Source organism: Eulemur rufifrons, chromosome 15 (genome assembly GCF_041146395.1).
Source record: "Eulemur rufifrons isolate Redbay chromosome 15, OSU_ERuf_1, whole genome shotgun sequence".
Classification (NCBI taxonomy): Eukaryota; Metazoa; Chordata; class Mammalia; order Primates; family Lemuridae; genus Eulemur; species Eulemur rufifrons.
In genome coordinates this window covers 83425913-83441912 of record NC_090997.1, presented here as the reverse complement: position 1 = coordinate 83441912, position 16000 = coordinate 83425913, and positions in this window count along the sequence as shown.

Here is a 16000-nt window from a genome sequence, read left to right as displayed (position 1 = left end):
CCACTTCTCCCACATTATAAATGTAAAATAGCAGCTTCCAAAGTCGGTCAACAAAACAAAAAGCGTTTATTAATAGAAATGCTAACGGAAACAACAAAAAAGATTAATAACATTTAAGGGCTCATAGGAATAACAAATGACAAGGTGGCTAAGCCAAGTTTATTGAATGTACAGGCAGAACACAACTTCTCTGAGCCTCATATTCCAAATCTGCAAACCATGAAGGTTGCATTGGAGATCTTTAAAGGCTTTTCCTGTCTTTAATATTCTGTTTCTCCCTAAAATACTTAGGTCTCTCATTTTGTCTCTGTATCCCTGACAGTGTTTCCACAGTTCCTTATTAGTGGTAAACACATGTATTTACTGTGTCAGGCACGGTGGTAGGCACTGGCTTTCAGACAGAAAGAACTGGACCTTTTCCTTGATGATTCTTGCACATTCAGAGCCTCTTTTCTATTCCTATTGTCACCACCTTCTTCTGGGCTATTACTACTTCACCCTGAATTGCTATAACAGCCTCCTGATTAGTTTTCTACCCTGTGGTCACTTTCTCCCCCATCTATGCTACATCCCACTGCTCAATCTCATTATCACCACTTTTGGCAGTTTAGTCATCTGTTTAAAAACCCATAACTGGCTCCCTAGTGTAGACAAGATAAGATCTGAACTCCTTAACTTGGCATTCCCTGCCTTGAGCTTGCTCTGGCCTCTGTGCCTACACAACCTCACCCCCAGGGATGATAGCATTTAGTAACTGGATTGGCTTATGCACTGACCAATCAAAATGGGCCAGCTCTACCTGCAAGGCTCAGCTGGAGCACACTGACCAATGCCATTTTGCATTACAACACAACCTGCCTTCCAGCCTTATCTTCTACCACTCTTTTCATTCTGTTTCCTCCCCAAAAGACCATTGGCAATCCCAGGGCTTTGCTTACACCATGCCTTCTGCCTGCAATGCCTTCCTTCCTTCTCGCTGCTTACATAAGGGCCACCCATCCTTCAGGCCCCGTTGAAGCCTAATCTTCCTTCTGAAGCCTTCTTACGTTTTCTTTTTCTTTTCCTTCCTTTTCTTTTTTTTTATAGATGGGGTCTCACTCTGTCACTCAGGCTGAAGTGCAGTGCTGTCATCATAGCTCATTGTAACCTCGACTTCTGGGCTCAAGCGATCCTCCCACCTCAGCCTCCTGAGTAGCGGGGACTGCAGACACTTGCCACTGCACCCAACTAATTTTTTTCTCATTTTTTTAGAGGTGGGGGTCACACTATGTTATCCAGGCTGGCCTCCAACTCTTGGGCTCAAGTATTCTTCTCACCTCAGCCTCCGGAGTAGCTGGGATTACAGGTGTGAACCACTGTGCCTGGCTCCTTAGATTTTTCTAATCCACAATCATCTCTCCCACCTGTGAGTTGTGTGAATGCCTACTTTCCCTGCCTCTTATTGAATATAAAGCCTATGTTACCTCTTTTTGCTCTCTCTCTCTCTTTCTTTCTATTTATTTGTTTTTTTAATGTGCCTTATCTCATCTGGAGTCTTGATTGTCAGCCAGAGAGCAGGGATAATATCTTTTACCTTTCTACATACTCAGTTCCTGGAACGGGCTCTCGAGCACAAGTGTGCACATAAATCTTTGTTGTGCTGTTGGCAATTGATGAGAAACTATTTGGAACTGCTTTTTTATTTAAGATACTTAATAATGTCTTACATTTGGGTTTTAGAATTTGCAACAGGCTGTGCCATATGTTGCCTCATTTAATCTTCACAGCAGTTGGTGTCTTTCTGTCTACGTCCCCCACTCCATTTATTATTGTCCCTGTTTCCAGGTGGGGTAACTGAGGCTGAGACAGGCAAACTAATTTACCCGAGGTCACACAGGTAATAAATAGCAGAGCTAGGATTGTGTAAACCCAGGTTTTTTATTCCAAATTTTGAGTTCTTCCTACCATTCTATGATAGGCTTCAGCTTTTAATTCCTATGCCTTCATGTGCTTGTAATTCTTCTCAAATTATGAGTGCTTCCCATGGATTCAATTCTGTCCTCAAGTAAAGGCTGATAACCTTACAAATTATAGCAACATCATAATTTTAAACTTTGTACTAGTGCTTTATTTCTAAAATTTGTATAGATTGCTATATTTTTGGTTATAGGACTTTCAAATTAGTCTCAAAGCATGTTGTTTCATGTACTATTTTTCTGGATCTTATTTATTCCACTCCTGCTCTGTCATTGCATATTTACCTATTTGTTTACTTTAACATATCTTTATATAATATTGAATTTACCTCCAGGAACCATCCATTTTGGAACTAGTCATAAAATCAATATGTGAATGAGTGCTTACTTCCAGCAACTATGAGAAGTATTCTTTGCCTTCGTGAAAATCATTTGGTAAGAACTGGCATGTTTTCTAATCACTAGTTCTAATCACTAATGTCTTTCCTCATTTTTTTAAAAAATAAATCTGTACTCAGAGTCTTAAGAAAATGAAGTTCATGGCTGGGCGTGGTGGCTAGCACTCTGGGAGGCCAAGGCAGGAGGATTGCTCGAGGTCAGGAGTTTGAGAAAATGAAGTTCTTAAGTAGAACAAGAAGAAGGGACAGCTTTAAGGGAGTTATTATTTTTCTTTGGCCCTCACATCAAGTGGACTACATAATTTTAAATGCTAACTGTGTTAGGATAAAGTATATCATAACTCTACTCTTTCCATTTAAATTTATTGCTAGAAATAAAAAGTTTCTAGCAATAAATTCTAGTGTGTAATATCAATACTACAAAGTTTTGACATCTATAGAAATTACTTATTCTGATTTACTTTTGGTGACAGTAATGGTTCTAAGAAAAATAAAAGTAGTCAATTGGTTTATGAAAAATATCACTTCCCGGAATTATCTTAATTTGGTTTAAATATTAGTGTTAAGCAAAACATTTTACTTTTTGTAATGAAAACAATCTCTAAGGAAACTATATCAAAGTGTTCATAATCCTTTGTATTAAAATTTTGACAAAGTTCCAAAGTATTAACTCTGCTGGGAGCTTGAGGGGGATCATCTGATCCTATTTTAGTTCAGAGACTGACAGAGAGCACTTTTGTCTTGGAAAGGCAATATTTGTTTGAAAAATGTCAGGTACACCAAAGTTTTCATATAAAAGTTCTTATTTATTTGTAATTGACAAATAATAAGTATATATGAATATATTTATGGCATACAATGTGATGTTTTGATATATATAGAAGTTCTATTTATATTTTAATCTAGATTACATATAGTTTTTTTTCTCTGAAAACCCTTTCAATGCTTTTTTCTTTCTTTTAAATAATGGGTAATTAAGGATATCCTTAGGGAATATATAAAGAGCAATATACATGCAAAATAGTTTTAGAAAGAATGTATCTTTCACCTTCACGGTTACATTTTTTTCTTAATTAACAATTTGACATGTATGTGAATATATGAAGTAGGTGTTACTAGTGTTTAAAATTGAAAAACAGCCAGGTACAGTGGCTTGTGCCTATAATCCCAGCTATTTGGGAGGCTGAGGTGGGAGGATCACTTGAGGCCAGGAGTTTGAGACCAGCCTGGGAAATATATTGAGACTCCATCTCTAAAAAAATGAAAAAATTAAGTGAGCATGGTGGCCCACACTTGTAGTCCCAGTTACTTGGGAGGCGGGAAGATCACTTGAGCCCAAGAGTTCAAGGCCACAATGAGCTATGATCATGCCACTGCAGTCAAGCCCAGGTGACAGAGTGAAACCCCATGTCTTAAAAAAAAAAAAAAAAAAAATGGAAAAGAAAAAAAAAAAGAAATAGAAACTATGAAAAAAAAACCTCACACTATAATTCACTTAAAGATTTATTAATGCAAAAACTAATGCAGTTCCTGCATAGTGGTATATATCTTGTTCCATGTTATGGCTCTATTGGTTCCTTTTGAAGATTGTCAACAGGTTTTGCATAGAATGACTCATTCAAAAGAACATGCCAACCAAAGTTTTGAAATTAGAACAGGCTGAGCTGTTGATGTTCTCTCTCAGTGAATGGCATTACCACTCTTTCAGTTGTAGTCAAGCCAGAAACCTGGAGTCACCCTAAACTCTCCCTGCCCCAACATTCAATAAAATACAAAGTCCTGCTAAGTTCACTTCTTTAAAATATATCCCATAGTTTTCCTCCTTTTGATCAGTTTAGGCACTTAATCAACTCCCTGATGCTGGGCTGGCCGTCTCAAAGCCATTTTCCTCATAGCTGTCAGACAGAAAACTTCCTTAACACAGTCCTGGCCAGAATATGCCTTTGCTTAAAATCCGGGTCATCTGGCAACTGTTTTCAAATTACACATGCCTCCCCTATTATCTCCACTGATGTTTCTTCACCCTAAAAAACAATCTACCTTAAAGATGAAAGATTCTTAAATCCTTAGCATTGCATCTAAGATTCTTCATAGCCTCATATTATGCTCACACCCTGGTAACAAACAGTCCACTGCTCATAGGTTGCCCACATCCGCCACAAGGATTTGTGCCCAGGTATCTTGCTCATTCGGACCCTCTGCTTGCTATTCTCCTCCCATCCTTCTTTAGTGACTAATTCCTGCTTGTCATTGTAGCCTCAGCTTAGAGACCTGTTGCTCAAAACAGTGCTTCATGACACACTGTGAATGCCTCACTGCCTCTAGCATGGTGTAAGAGGACTTACACCATGTCCAGTGTTCATTTTGTGTCTCTTTCTCACCCTCTGGAAGACTGGGTCTTATATTTTAGTGGCATAAGAATTACCATTTAACACTCAGACTTCTGAGTAACTGTCTCCAGAAATCTGGTCCAATACACCTACCTGAGATCTAGGTACATGTGTTTTTGCCAGGCCGAATCAGGTAATGCTGACGTGGTGGTTTAGGGACCACAACTTGAGAAATACTGCACTTGAGTATAGGCACCTCAAAGGCTGGGATTTGGGGCTCTGTAAACCTTCATGTAACAAGTCATTTGCACTTCATAGATGTTCCATAAATGTTTGAGGCACTGAATTAAACTGAATACAGCTTTTAATTCAAGAGTTATATCAATTTCAGAATTTTTTAGGCCTTTCCACTCCTCCACTCCTACCCCACCCAAAAAAAACCCCACGTTGTTGCCTTCTGTCTGGCTGTCTCAGAGAAAGTAGCACCTTTCAAAAACCTTAGCAATGGAGACTCTGAGACTTAAGCCAGTCAAAAATGAAAACTGGTTAATAAAATGGAAAGTGGTATTATCTATGATTTTCTCTGGTTACACAGATAATCGGGTTTCCTATAGGACAGTGTTGCCAAATAAAATTTAATTTGAGCCACAGATCTACTTAAAATATTTTTTGTGCCACATTAAAAAAAAAAAACCAGACAACTCTAATTATGGTGATATATATTATTTAAACTAATATATCCAAAATGTTACCATTTCAATGTGCAATCAATACTAAAAATTATTAAGACAATATTTTGCATCCTTTTTTGGTTCTAAATCTTTGCAACCTGGTGTATATATCATACTTACAGCACAACTCAGTTCAGATGCTAAATTTTCATCAGAAAATTTTATATTTAGAAGTTGTAAAATGTACGGTTGAAAAAGGGATTCATGTACCCAAGTTGTTTAAAACATACTTAAAAGGTTTTTTTTTTTTCATACTTCAGAGTTTTCCAGTAACTAAAGCAACTGTCAGATTTTAAACTTAATATTAAACTAATCAATTAATATTAACTATAAATAAATTAGTCATTAATTTTCAATGCATTAATAACCAATAGTTATTAAATTGATATTTAGTTAATTAAAAGTAAATTAATTAAAAAATTCAGTTCCTCAGGCACACAAGTCCCACAGTTTAATTGCTCGATGGCTATTTGTAGTGTTGCTTACTCTGTTAGGCGGTATAGCTATAGGTCATGGAATTGTTCAAGGTCAGATCAGATACCTTGACTTAATAAGGCATTATGCTCAGTGAGCCAGTGCCTGCAGCAAGCGGAGCTCCCTGAAGAGCAAGAAAGGTCTTAAGTGAATTTTTGTAGTCATCTCACTGAAGGAGTCCGTCCTTTACCCAGAACATTGCAAAGTGAGTTGTGGTAGTCATACTGTAAATAAAATCATATCATAAACTTGATTTTGGAAACTTAAAAAAAATTATTAAAAAAATATTGTCAAGAAAATAAAAAGCTATCAAGCTACCTTCAAGCTATTCATACTCATCCTCATCATTTTCTTAAGAATCAGATTTGTAAAATTCCTGAATCCTGAAAATAAGGAAATTTATCCCAATAGGTTCCAGTTAGGTTATTCAATATTAGAATTTTACTGAAACAGTTAACATTTTACCTTAAATAGATGAACAAGCTGACTGGATCAGTGACCGGAGGCAGGGCAGCTTGGGGGCAGGAAGTGTGTAACTGATTTGGAGTCAGAGACCCTGAGTTTGAGTCCCAGCACTCCCCAACAAACTGTAACTGGACAAGATGCTTAATATTTTCAAATGCAACTATGCAATAGTGATGGTGCCTATTCTATGCATGACCCTACAGAGTCAAAGTGAGGATCTGGTGGATAATACATGTCCAAGTGTTTCCTAAACTGTACATAAGAACACAAATATGGTTTACAACTAATATGTTGAAACAACAGATTAACAGCTACTATTTATTAGGCATTTGCTCTATGCCAGCCACTTTTTGCATTAATGCTAACCCTCAAAGTGTCCTTGCCAGGTATGTATTATAATATCTCCATTTGACTGAGAAGGAAATAGAGCAGTTGAGAGTTTAAATACTTGTGAAAATAATTACACAACCTTTAAAGTTCAGAGCCAGGATTTGAATTTAGGCCTTTTTGATCCCAAAGCCTTTGGGTCTTGCTAGGGGCTTTCCAAAAAAAAAAAAAAAAAAAAAAGGTGAGAATAAGGTAATCTGTTTATGAGTATTGCAAGTAATGAATGAACTGAGAATGTAACTCATTTTGATAGAATTATTCCAGGACTTTAAGAGGGTTAGCTCCACAGAGATTTTATTGTTTTTGTTTTTTGCTTTTTGTTTTTGAGACAGGGTCTCACACTGTCACCTAGGCTAGAGTGCAATGGTGTCATCATAGCTCACTGCAACCTCAAACTCCTGGGCTCTAGTGATCCTCCTGCCTCAGCCTCCCCAGTAGCTGGGACTACCCACATGAGCCACCACACCTGCCTTGAGATTTTTGAATAAGGATTTACTCCAGATAATGTTCCAAAGGAATAAATGACCCTCTGAGGTTGGTAATTTTTGAATTTCTTGGCTTTGAGTCATGCCTGGAGCCATTGGAATTAGTTGACAATGATTAGGCACACACTCATTTAAAAAAAAATAACTGTGCTTTAGTAGTATTGTGGTCAGGTTTCGTGTAAAATCTAAAAGCTTTTCTTTTATGAAATATATGACCTGATGTTCAGAAAATAAAGGGAATCAACAACAAATACTCAAACTATCAGGGTTGACCTATGCTGACTTTGGCAGTCAGGACTTTAATTATATTTACATATATAGATATCCTCTGGATCCCCCATTTATACCAAAAAGGATGCAAGGCAGCTCTACCAATATGACCCTGGAAAATGTGTGTTGTCTTGGTATAGTAGGAAAGAAATGTATTTGTCTTTTATATTTTCCTTTGGGATTTAGAAAATAGATTCATAGTTGGCTTAGCGCTGTGTTGGACATACCATAGTCACATACATAGAGCATTTTATTACTTCTTTGGAGGCCAGCAAACCTTCAGCGAGGGTTTACCATGTGGTGGGCACTTGCTACGCATTGGCAGACAAAGATGAGAGCAAGTTCCTCCCCTGAAGGAACTCAGTGCGGGGATACCAGCACGTAGTAATTACCATACAAGGTACATAAAGTTCTGTGGGAGAGAGCTTAGGTTATCCTTAATTCTAAAACAACCAGGTAAGACGTAGATGAGGGCTTGCCCTGTATAACCCAATCTAATGTGTTTTCAGTAGACCGTCCTGAACAAAGACACTTTCCCTGGCCACCTGACACTTAATAACCTTAGGGTGATATCCAACTCCTGTTCCGACAGTTGTTTTGAACTAGATGACATTGATCTATGTCTAACCATTACATCTTAGTATGTGTTAGTTTTGAGTTGGGAGTTGGATCAAGAATAGGCTCAGATTAGGCACTGGAGTAAAAAAAAACTTCTTTAGGGCAGACTTAGTCCAGGGCTTGGAAGGCAGGTTTGTTTTTCTCTCCTTTTAGATGGGAGGCATCTGCCACAAACATGCTTCTCCAGGTCCTTGGTCCGGCCAAGAAGCATGAGAGCTTGACCCCCTCCCCCCACTCCTTTGTATTTATTGGAGCTGGAGGTACTGCAGCAGCGCTGTATGTCTTGCATCTGGCACTGGTCAACCCATATGTTAGGTGGGACTGAAAGAATAACCCAGAACCCTGGAACAAACTGGGTCCCAAGGATTAATACAAGTTCTACTCAGTGAATGTGGATTATAGCAAACAAAAGACAGAAGGTCCAGATTTCTAAACCAAATATTTCACTATAAAGCTGCTTAGAATGAAGGTCTTCCAGAAGCCATTTACACAATTTTCCACTTAACCGGGAAATATTTCTCCTCTAAATGCATGAAATCATGCTGATGTTTTGTGTTGAGGATTACACTGATTAATAAATATCTGAAACTTGAAAGTAAAATTTCTTTAGGTAGGAGATAAATCTTAGTGAGTGCATCCCATTTGGTGGACAGGGAAAGAAGGCTTTTTCATAGTTTCACTCTGCCTCTAACAAATATAGTATCCATAAATGCATGTTATATTCAACATGTTGTAAAATGTTTGTTTTTTAAAAAAAATTCTTCAAAGACATATGCTTTTTTGGATCTCATTGAAGTCTTTACAATTATAGTATCAGATTCTTATTTTCCTTAAGGTACATAGTCATGCCAAGGCCACTTAAACTACTCTCTGAGAGCCACTACCTACCTAAATGAGGTGGGTTGAACCATTGATGGTATCACGTACTCCATTTGTAGTCCAATCTCCTGGGACAAACTCTGCCACCATGTGTGCGATCCTAAAGGCTTATTCAGTCTGTCTGACCAAGAGAGTAACTCCAGTGATTACATGCCAGAAGGAATAAAACTTCAGGTCAATATGAAATATGCAATGTTTATGTTGTTTCTCCACCTCGGTGTAGATTTAAGAGAAGCTTGATTTTGAAAATAGCATGGTAGAGCTTAACTGAAAGCTTTCAAATGAGATCATGGCTTGCCTGTCACCAAATGAAAGAGAAGAAACAGACATGTCCAAGAGACTGGGATCCCTTCTCTGAGGCTGGCTGCAGCATCTCTCCTGCTGAGATGCTCTGTGTAGCAAGTGGCAACTTTGGGGATGATGTGCTTAGGGATCCAGAGAACAAGAAAGATCTCTCCCGTTTTCTGTTTTCTCTTCATCGCGCCATCTGCCTTTGCTAGGGTGTTGTGGAAAGGAACCTACCTTCTGAGTGATCCTTCACCTTGAGAAGACCAGATTGCTCCTGAAGTTAGGTGAATCCTGAAGTCAAGCCACCACCTGACAATCCGGAGCCTGCTGATAGATCTACTGAGGCTGCTTCACTTTGAGGAGTCAGCGATGACAACACTGCAGAATCGGAAAGACAATGTTACTCAGGCATATGTTGGGAAATAGCTTATGTCTTATATACGTATAATATTATGAACCTATAGAAAAATTAATTGAAGGAAGGAAGAACAAGGAAGTAGAACTAGCAGTATTTGTAGTGTTTGTGTACCAAAAGTTTGTCTAATTTCCTGACCAGTGCTTACATTGAAATCTTGCCAGTATTCTATATGGCGTATTATTATCAGTCATGATTTTCTTTCATTAAAGGTTTTTAATTAAGTGTTCACTCTACTCCAGAGCTCCTGACAGAGAGGAGAACACTCACAGTCTAATACAAATTAAAAATTCAAAGTGTATTTTAGGGGTAACCCGGGTTTGTGACTAGACTTTAGGGAATGTTTAAAATTGTATATAAAATACAATGAATATAATCAAGTTTTGATTTTTTTAAGGGAGAGAATGTCCATAGTATTCATTAGATTCATGAAGTCATTGGTGAACCCCAAAATTGAGGAGTCACTGGTATATTATTATGTGTCATTTTACAGAATGAGTTTAATTCTGCCTTACAAAATGAAGTTAAAAGGAGGCAGAAACTCTAATCCCAGTCTAGTTTTTAAGGAACTATTTGGTTCATAAATATGATTTTGATGGAACTGTAGTCAAGTATGTTATTTGGTACATACAAAGATTAGAGACAAATGAAGTATTGTATTTTATAATTACTAAAAATAAAATCATGTGCTTTCTTCCAAAACTTAGAAACTTCTGTTTCAAAGAATTTACTTTTAAGATGTAGACGTTGTTTTCCAAAAAAGATGAAAACCTGTGTAAAGTTTTGGTCTAAGAACAAAGTTAACCTTTTCCTCTCCCCAGAAATACACACTAAACTAAGCAGAATCAGAATTCTAGTCATAAGCTTTTATTTTTGCACTTGAAGAACTGAAAGCTTTCTCTGTTTGTTATTTTCTGAAGGAGGGGGTTTCCTATGTGTCTTTCTGAAGCACTGGGGATCCCCTCATCTTTTTGGTCCTAGGCACCTTTTCCTTTATAGTGAGCATCCTTTGAACCAATGAGGGCTTCTGCGGCCACCATTTGCCATCTCCTGGCAGAGGGAGCTGCATTTTTTTATTGACTGAATCAGGGCGCTGTTTCCTGGCATGAGGCTTGAGGTACCTCCAAGTGCTGACTACAGGGCCTGCCTCAGGAGGAGACAGAAACTGACTGGTCTGAAGGGATGAAACACTAGATTCTCAGTCGCGCTTAGACTCAGTGTCTGAAACTCTGTCTTTAAAAATGTATTACTTTGAGATTTTTCTACTCTTCCAATGTGTGTGTCCTTTAAAAAGCAGTCTCACCTGGAAATGCTGCTATTATAAGTCTAATATGTTGGCTAGGGGCATTGGGACATCTATTTACACATAAATGCTGAGACATGAGGTTGGTTGGTAGGTGTATGAGAACCCAGGAGAGAGCCGCTGGGGCCGGTCCAGTGTGAGGGGCAGCCATGCTCTCCTTGGACTCCTCCCTGCATGGACCTTGGCTTTGCCGCTCCCGGAGGGAAGACCTCACAGCACAGGCACTACCTGCTCCTGCTGCAATGCCAGGAATGACCACTAGGGAGCTGGGCCCGCTTGTCAACTTGCATTCTATCCAAGTTTATAATAAAGCCTAAAACCTGTATTTGTTTTTCAAACTATTGTGGGGTGAAAGATACATATTTCTTTTACACTGAGATCTGGAACTTTAAAAATCACAAGTGGTGTTTTAAATGAATTATTAGTGCAGAGCACTTTATTATAGTTCAATAAAGAATTCTATGTCTCCATTACACAGACTAATGACACCTCCAGACATATTTATAGTAATTTTCCCAGCTGATATAGTTTAATTAATGATATAAGGACATAATTACATGTTTCAGTGATCATTCACATATTTACAGGAACTGCTGTAACTAGTTTAATTAGAGTAATTATGTAAATAGCTGATAATGCACAACAAATTACAGAAAAAAAAAGTCTCCTGTAGTCTGGGGAGTTCAGTTTCTAAGCAAGCTTATAAAGGAAAACATTTACATTTTGGAATTAAATTTCAGACTCTAATGACTTCTAAATTTTGTTGTTCCTAAGCCAGGCAGAACATAACTGTTGGAGGTTTAACAGCTAACTTTTCTCTGTTTTTTGTAGTTCTGTTGCAGACCTCATGTCAGTTGTTGTGCTATGAAACTGCTCATTCTGCTTTGCCACTGGCTCGAGTTTCACGATGAGTTTTTTTGTAATGTTGGGTAGTTACACTGCACTTCACTGAGAATTGGAGAGGGTGCTTAGGGAAAAGGTTGACAAATCTCACACCTCTCTTTCATTTCCTTTCTTGTCTTTGCTTTAACTGATATCTTCTGTTTCTATCACACTCATGCACAAAGATGTTTCTTTGGACCAGCTTCTAAGTGCTCTTTCTGCAGTTAAATACATATTTGTAGACTCTGTAATTGATATTCTACTGTGGAGTTCTAACTTAGGTTGCCTACTGCTCAAGTCCTTTTGGTGTTGCCTTTCCCATTGAAGTGATCAGCCCTTTAGTTCCCAGGAAGAAGCAAGAACCTCGTTCTAAAGTGAAATGATGGAGACACACCTCCTTAATCAGCTGGTGTGTCTCCATTGATTGACGTCAGGCACATGCTGTCCCTTCCTTTACTTTGCAATTATGGATTCATATCATTGTGCTTCTTGTGTAGGAAGACCTAAGGAAAGCCAACTGGCCAAAAGAAATATCAACCTTAGTTAGAGTGTAGACTCAAATTTTAATTACAGTTTGCTCAAATCAATGACTCTTATAGGCTTGCACATTCATCCTCTGCCCAGCTTTTCTGTCTTTCACCTGCTCTACCTTATTTCCCAATATCCTACAACATGAGCCGCTCCTTCACTCAGGCCAGACTCCTGACTGTCCTGTGAACACATTCCTGAACCCATGTGTTTATTTACTTATCTCAGTTTCCCTTTCTACTGGATTGTACCTATTTTTGAGGACCTTCTTAAATTCATCTCCTGTAAGAAGCCTTTTGCCACTAGTCTCGTTGATTTTTCTCTTCCAGGCTATTGTCTACAGCTGTGGTCCCCAAACCCCAGGCTGAGGCCCAGTGCCCATCCACGGTCTGTTAGGAACCAGGCAGTGTATCACCACCTGAGCTCTGTCTCGCCTCCCACCCCCATCCATGGAAAAATTGTCTTCCATGAAACCGGTCCCTGGTGCCAAAAAGCTTGGGGGCCGCTGGTCTATAGTTACCATGAAAATCAATCCATTCTATACTCTCATGTATTGTGCATCCAACTTTCTCTCCAGCTAGATGGAAACTCCTGGAGAGCAGGAGCTGTGTCTGATTCTTCTTAATTCCCCACCGGTGCCTATCACGGTGTTGGTTACATATCAGGCATACAGCACATTCTTTCCAACTCAAGTATGTTTAACAGGACCTCTGCATATGGTTGTTCAGGCTATGTATACATGAGTTTTCAGGGTGCCATCCAATACCAACTTTGCAAGGCTTTTTGCTGTTATAAAATATCCACCTTTTTCTTCTCCAGTACCTCTTGCTGCAGCCACTGATGTCTATATCCTTACCCTTACCAATTGGTTTTACTCTGCTGAAATCTGGAATTAGTCAATTCACCTCCACAATAAGATACAATAACCTCCCCTCAAGGAATTCACAGTCTTATAGAGGACACAGACATATACATAAATAATTGCTAAATTTTTTGATATATGAAATGATGAAAGTATGCAGAAGACACAGAAGTGGTATAGGGAGGTGGTAATATTTAAATCGTAGAATTGACAAGACTAATTGGATGTTGGGTTGAGGAGGAGGGAGATGAAGGAGTCTAGGATCACTTCTGGGTTTCTGGCCCTAGAGATGTCATAAATGATGATGCAGCTTGTTGGGGAGGGAGTTCTGGATCAGGAGGAGAAGGTTTGAGGAAAAATTAATGGTTTAAGATGTGTAGCTTCTGAGATGCTTGTGAGAGATGGGAGATGCTGGTGAAGCATCATTTTCATGGGCTTAGTACTAAGAAATGACAAAAGGAGGAGCATCCACAGATATGGGAGGGGTCACATGAGCTGTTTGAGCTCCCAGAGAGAGACAGAGAGAGAGAGAGAATGTGCAGGATGGAAAGGGGAAGGGGCGAGAACAGAGCTCCTGGGGTGAGAAAGGCAAAACTAGAAAAGGGCAGAGTATGGGCAGAAAAGCCCAAGGAGCGCAGGTGTCCCCAAGGAGCATAGGCCATGAGTTGTGATAACTGAGGATGGGCCACTCAAAGATCCTGCTTTAACAAATCCATAGGAATGATTCCTAACATGCACAACCAAATAGCAATTTAAATATGATATTTTCTTTGCCTATGAAATGGGTAGATACACATTTCCTTTCTAAACTTTTACATTATTTTTTATACAGTAAGTCCTTTAGCAAGTTATTGTTATCTTTTTAATAGAAAAATTAAGTTAAGGTTAAGTAGTGAAGCAGGTGTCCCATGACCGTGGAGGGCAGGCTGAGGTGTAGGACTGACGGTAAGGGCCCTGGGCTGCACCAAGAGGCAGAATTGCTCATCTGCCTTCACAGCTCTGCCCCCATGACCAGTTTCCTGTCACAGGGGGCTGTGCCTGGCACCCTTGGCCCCAAAGCCCCTGACAGCGCACCATCATTACCCAGCCCTTTCCTATGATCTTTTCCTCTGTGAGCCTCTGCTGTACTTGCTCAAAGTATGTTGTAGGTTTTTACCCCGTTTTTTAGAGCTTCTTACAAATGGCTTAAAATACCTTTTATATACTTATGATTTCTCTCTCCTGAACTCTAGACTCACATAGCTAAATGCCTGGTCCACTTCTCTCACCCCTTCTCTCTCACCTGGCTCCGTCTAAGTCTTTCCTTTCTTGGTAAATGGTAACTTCAGCCTTCCAGTTGTAAAACTTAGTGATTATCCTTGATTTCTCTCTTTATAATCCATTGAGAAATTTTGTTGGCTCTACCTTTTAAAACATATCCAGAATCTGACCACACCCTACCATGTCCATTGTTCCTGTTATTACTGGCCACGGTTTTCTCTCACCTATGATATTATAATTGTTCTTCTAACTGGCTGCCTTCAGTCTATCCTCAACACAGCAGCCAGAACGGTCCTCTTAAAAGATAAATGAGATCTATATTTGATATATATCCATGTGTAAAAATGGGGCTACTTGCAAATGGTTCAGACCACATGTTAACAGGCAATGTAATGAGCCCAAATACAGAATAAAGCTACAAAGACAAAACAAAGCATTCTATTAAAAACACAAGCTCAGTTAGGAAAGTTGAATTATGGTAGGCACTGCTATACTTGCAAGGTGGTTCATTTCAATGGAAAATGATAGGTGAGATCTCACACTGACTAATTTACTGAAAAAGAGATAAGGGACTTTGTACTCTTAAAAGTCGAAGGTCAATTTCTCTTCTGGCAAAGAACAGAAAAAGAAGACTATAACTAATAAGTTAACTCTAAAACTATAACTCTAAGAGATAAGGCTATAATTAATGTCACTTTGTCTTAACCATCCTGGTGAAATTTTAGCTAGTTTTCTCCAAAGGAAGCAATTTAACTCCCTAGGATCAAGAAAGTGGATTCAAGAAACTAGTTTTTTAATATGTTTATTGACTTGGAAGTCTATACATTTTGCTGTTCATTCAAGTAAAATAAAACATTTCATTTTAAAAACTGGTGACAGGAAAGGATTTGACCATGATAATAGATGGTTTAGAATGATAATGTGGAGACATACTTTCTTCCTCCCAGAAGACATTTCAGTTCTTCTTCTTACATTTCTACCTTCTTATTTGCTTATAGAGCAAAGGTGTTGGGGGCAGGGGGCATAGGATTGAGAACAAATGTTCAGACACTGGGGACCTTCTAACGGCACAAACTGAATCAGAGATATTAAACACAGTGTTTAAAGAGGCTGTTATTTCATCATGAGTTTTGTAACTCCATAGAAGATACTTGAGGAAATTAGTATCTTATGCTTAGATGAGTATATTTTTTTCAACAGGATTTTGTAACAGAGAGAAAACTTTTTTAAGAAAACTAGGAGCACACCACTAACTTGATGTTATACCAGAAAAATATGAGGTTCCTTGAAGTCATTCAAAATAACCCTCCCACATAAACTTGTCATCTTACAGACACTACACTTCCTTTCTCTCATTTAAAAATTGGCAACTTGTCTTTCTAGGTCAAGTGCTACATGCTTGTTTCTTCTTCCTTTTTAAGCAGTTAATGTTATAGAAAATAAGTAGGAGTAGATTAACAGTAGGTGATA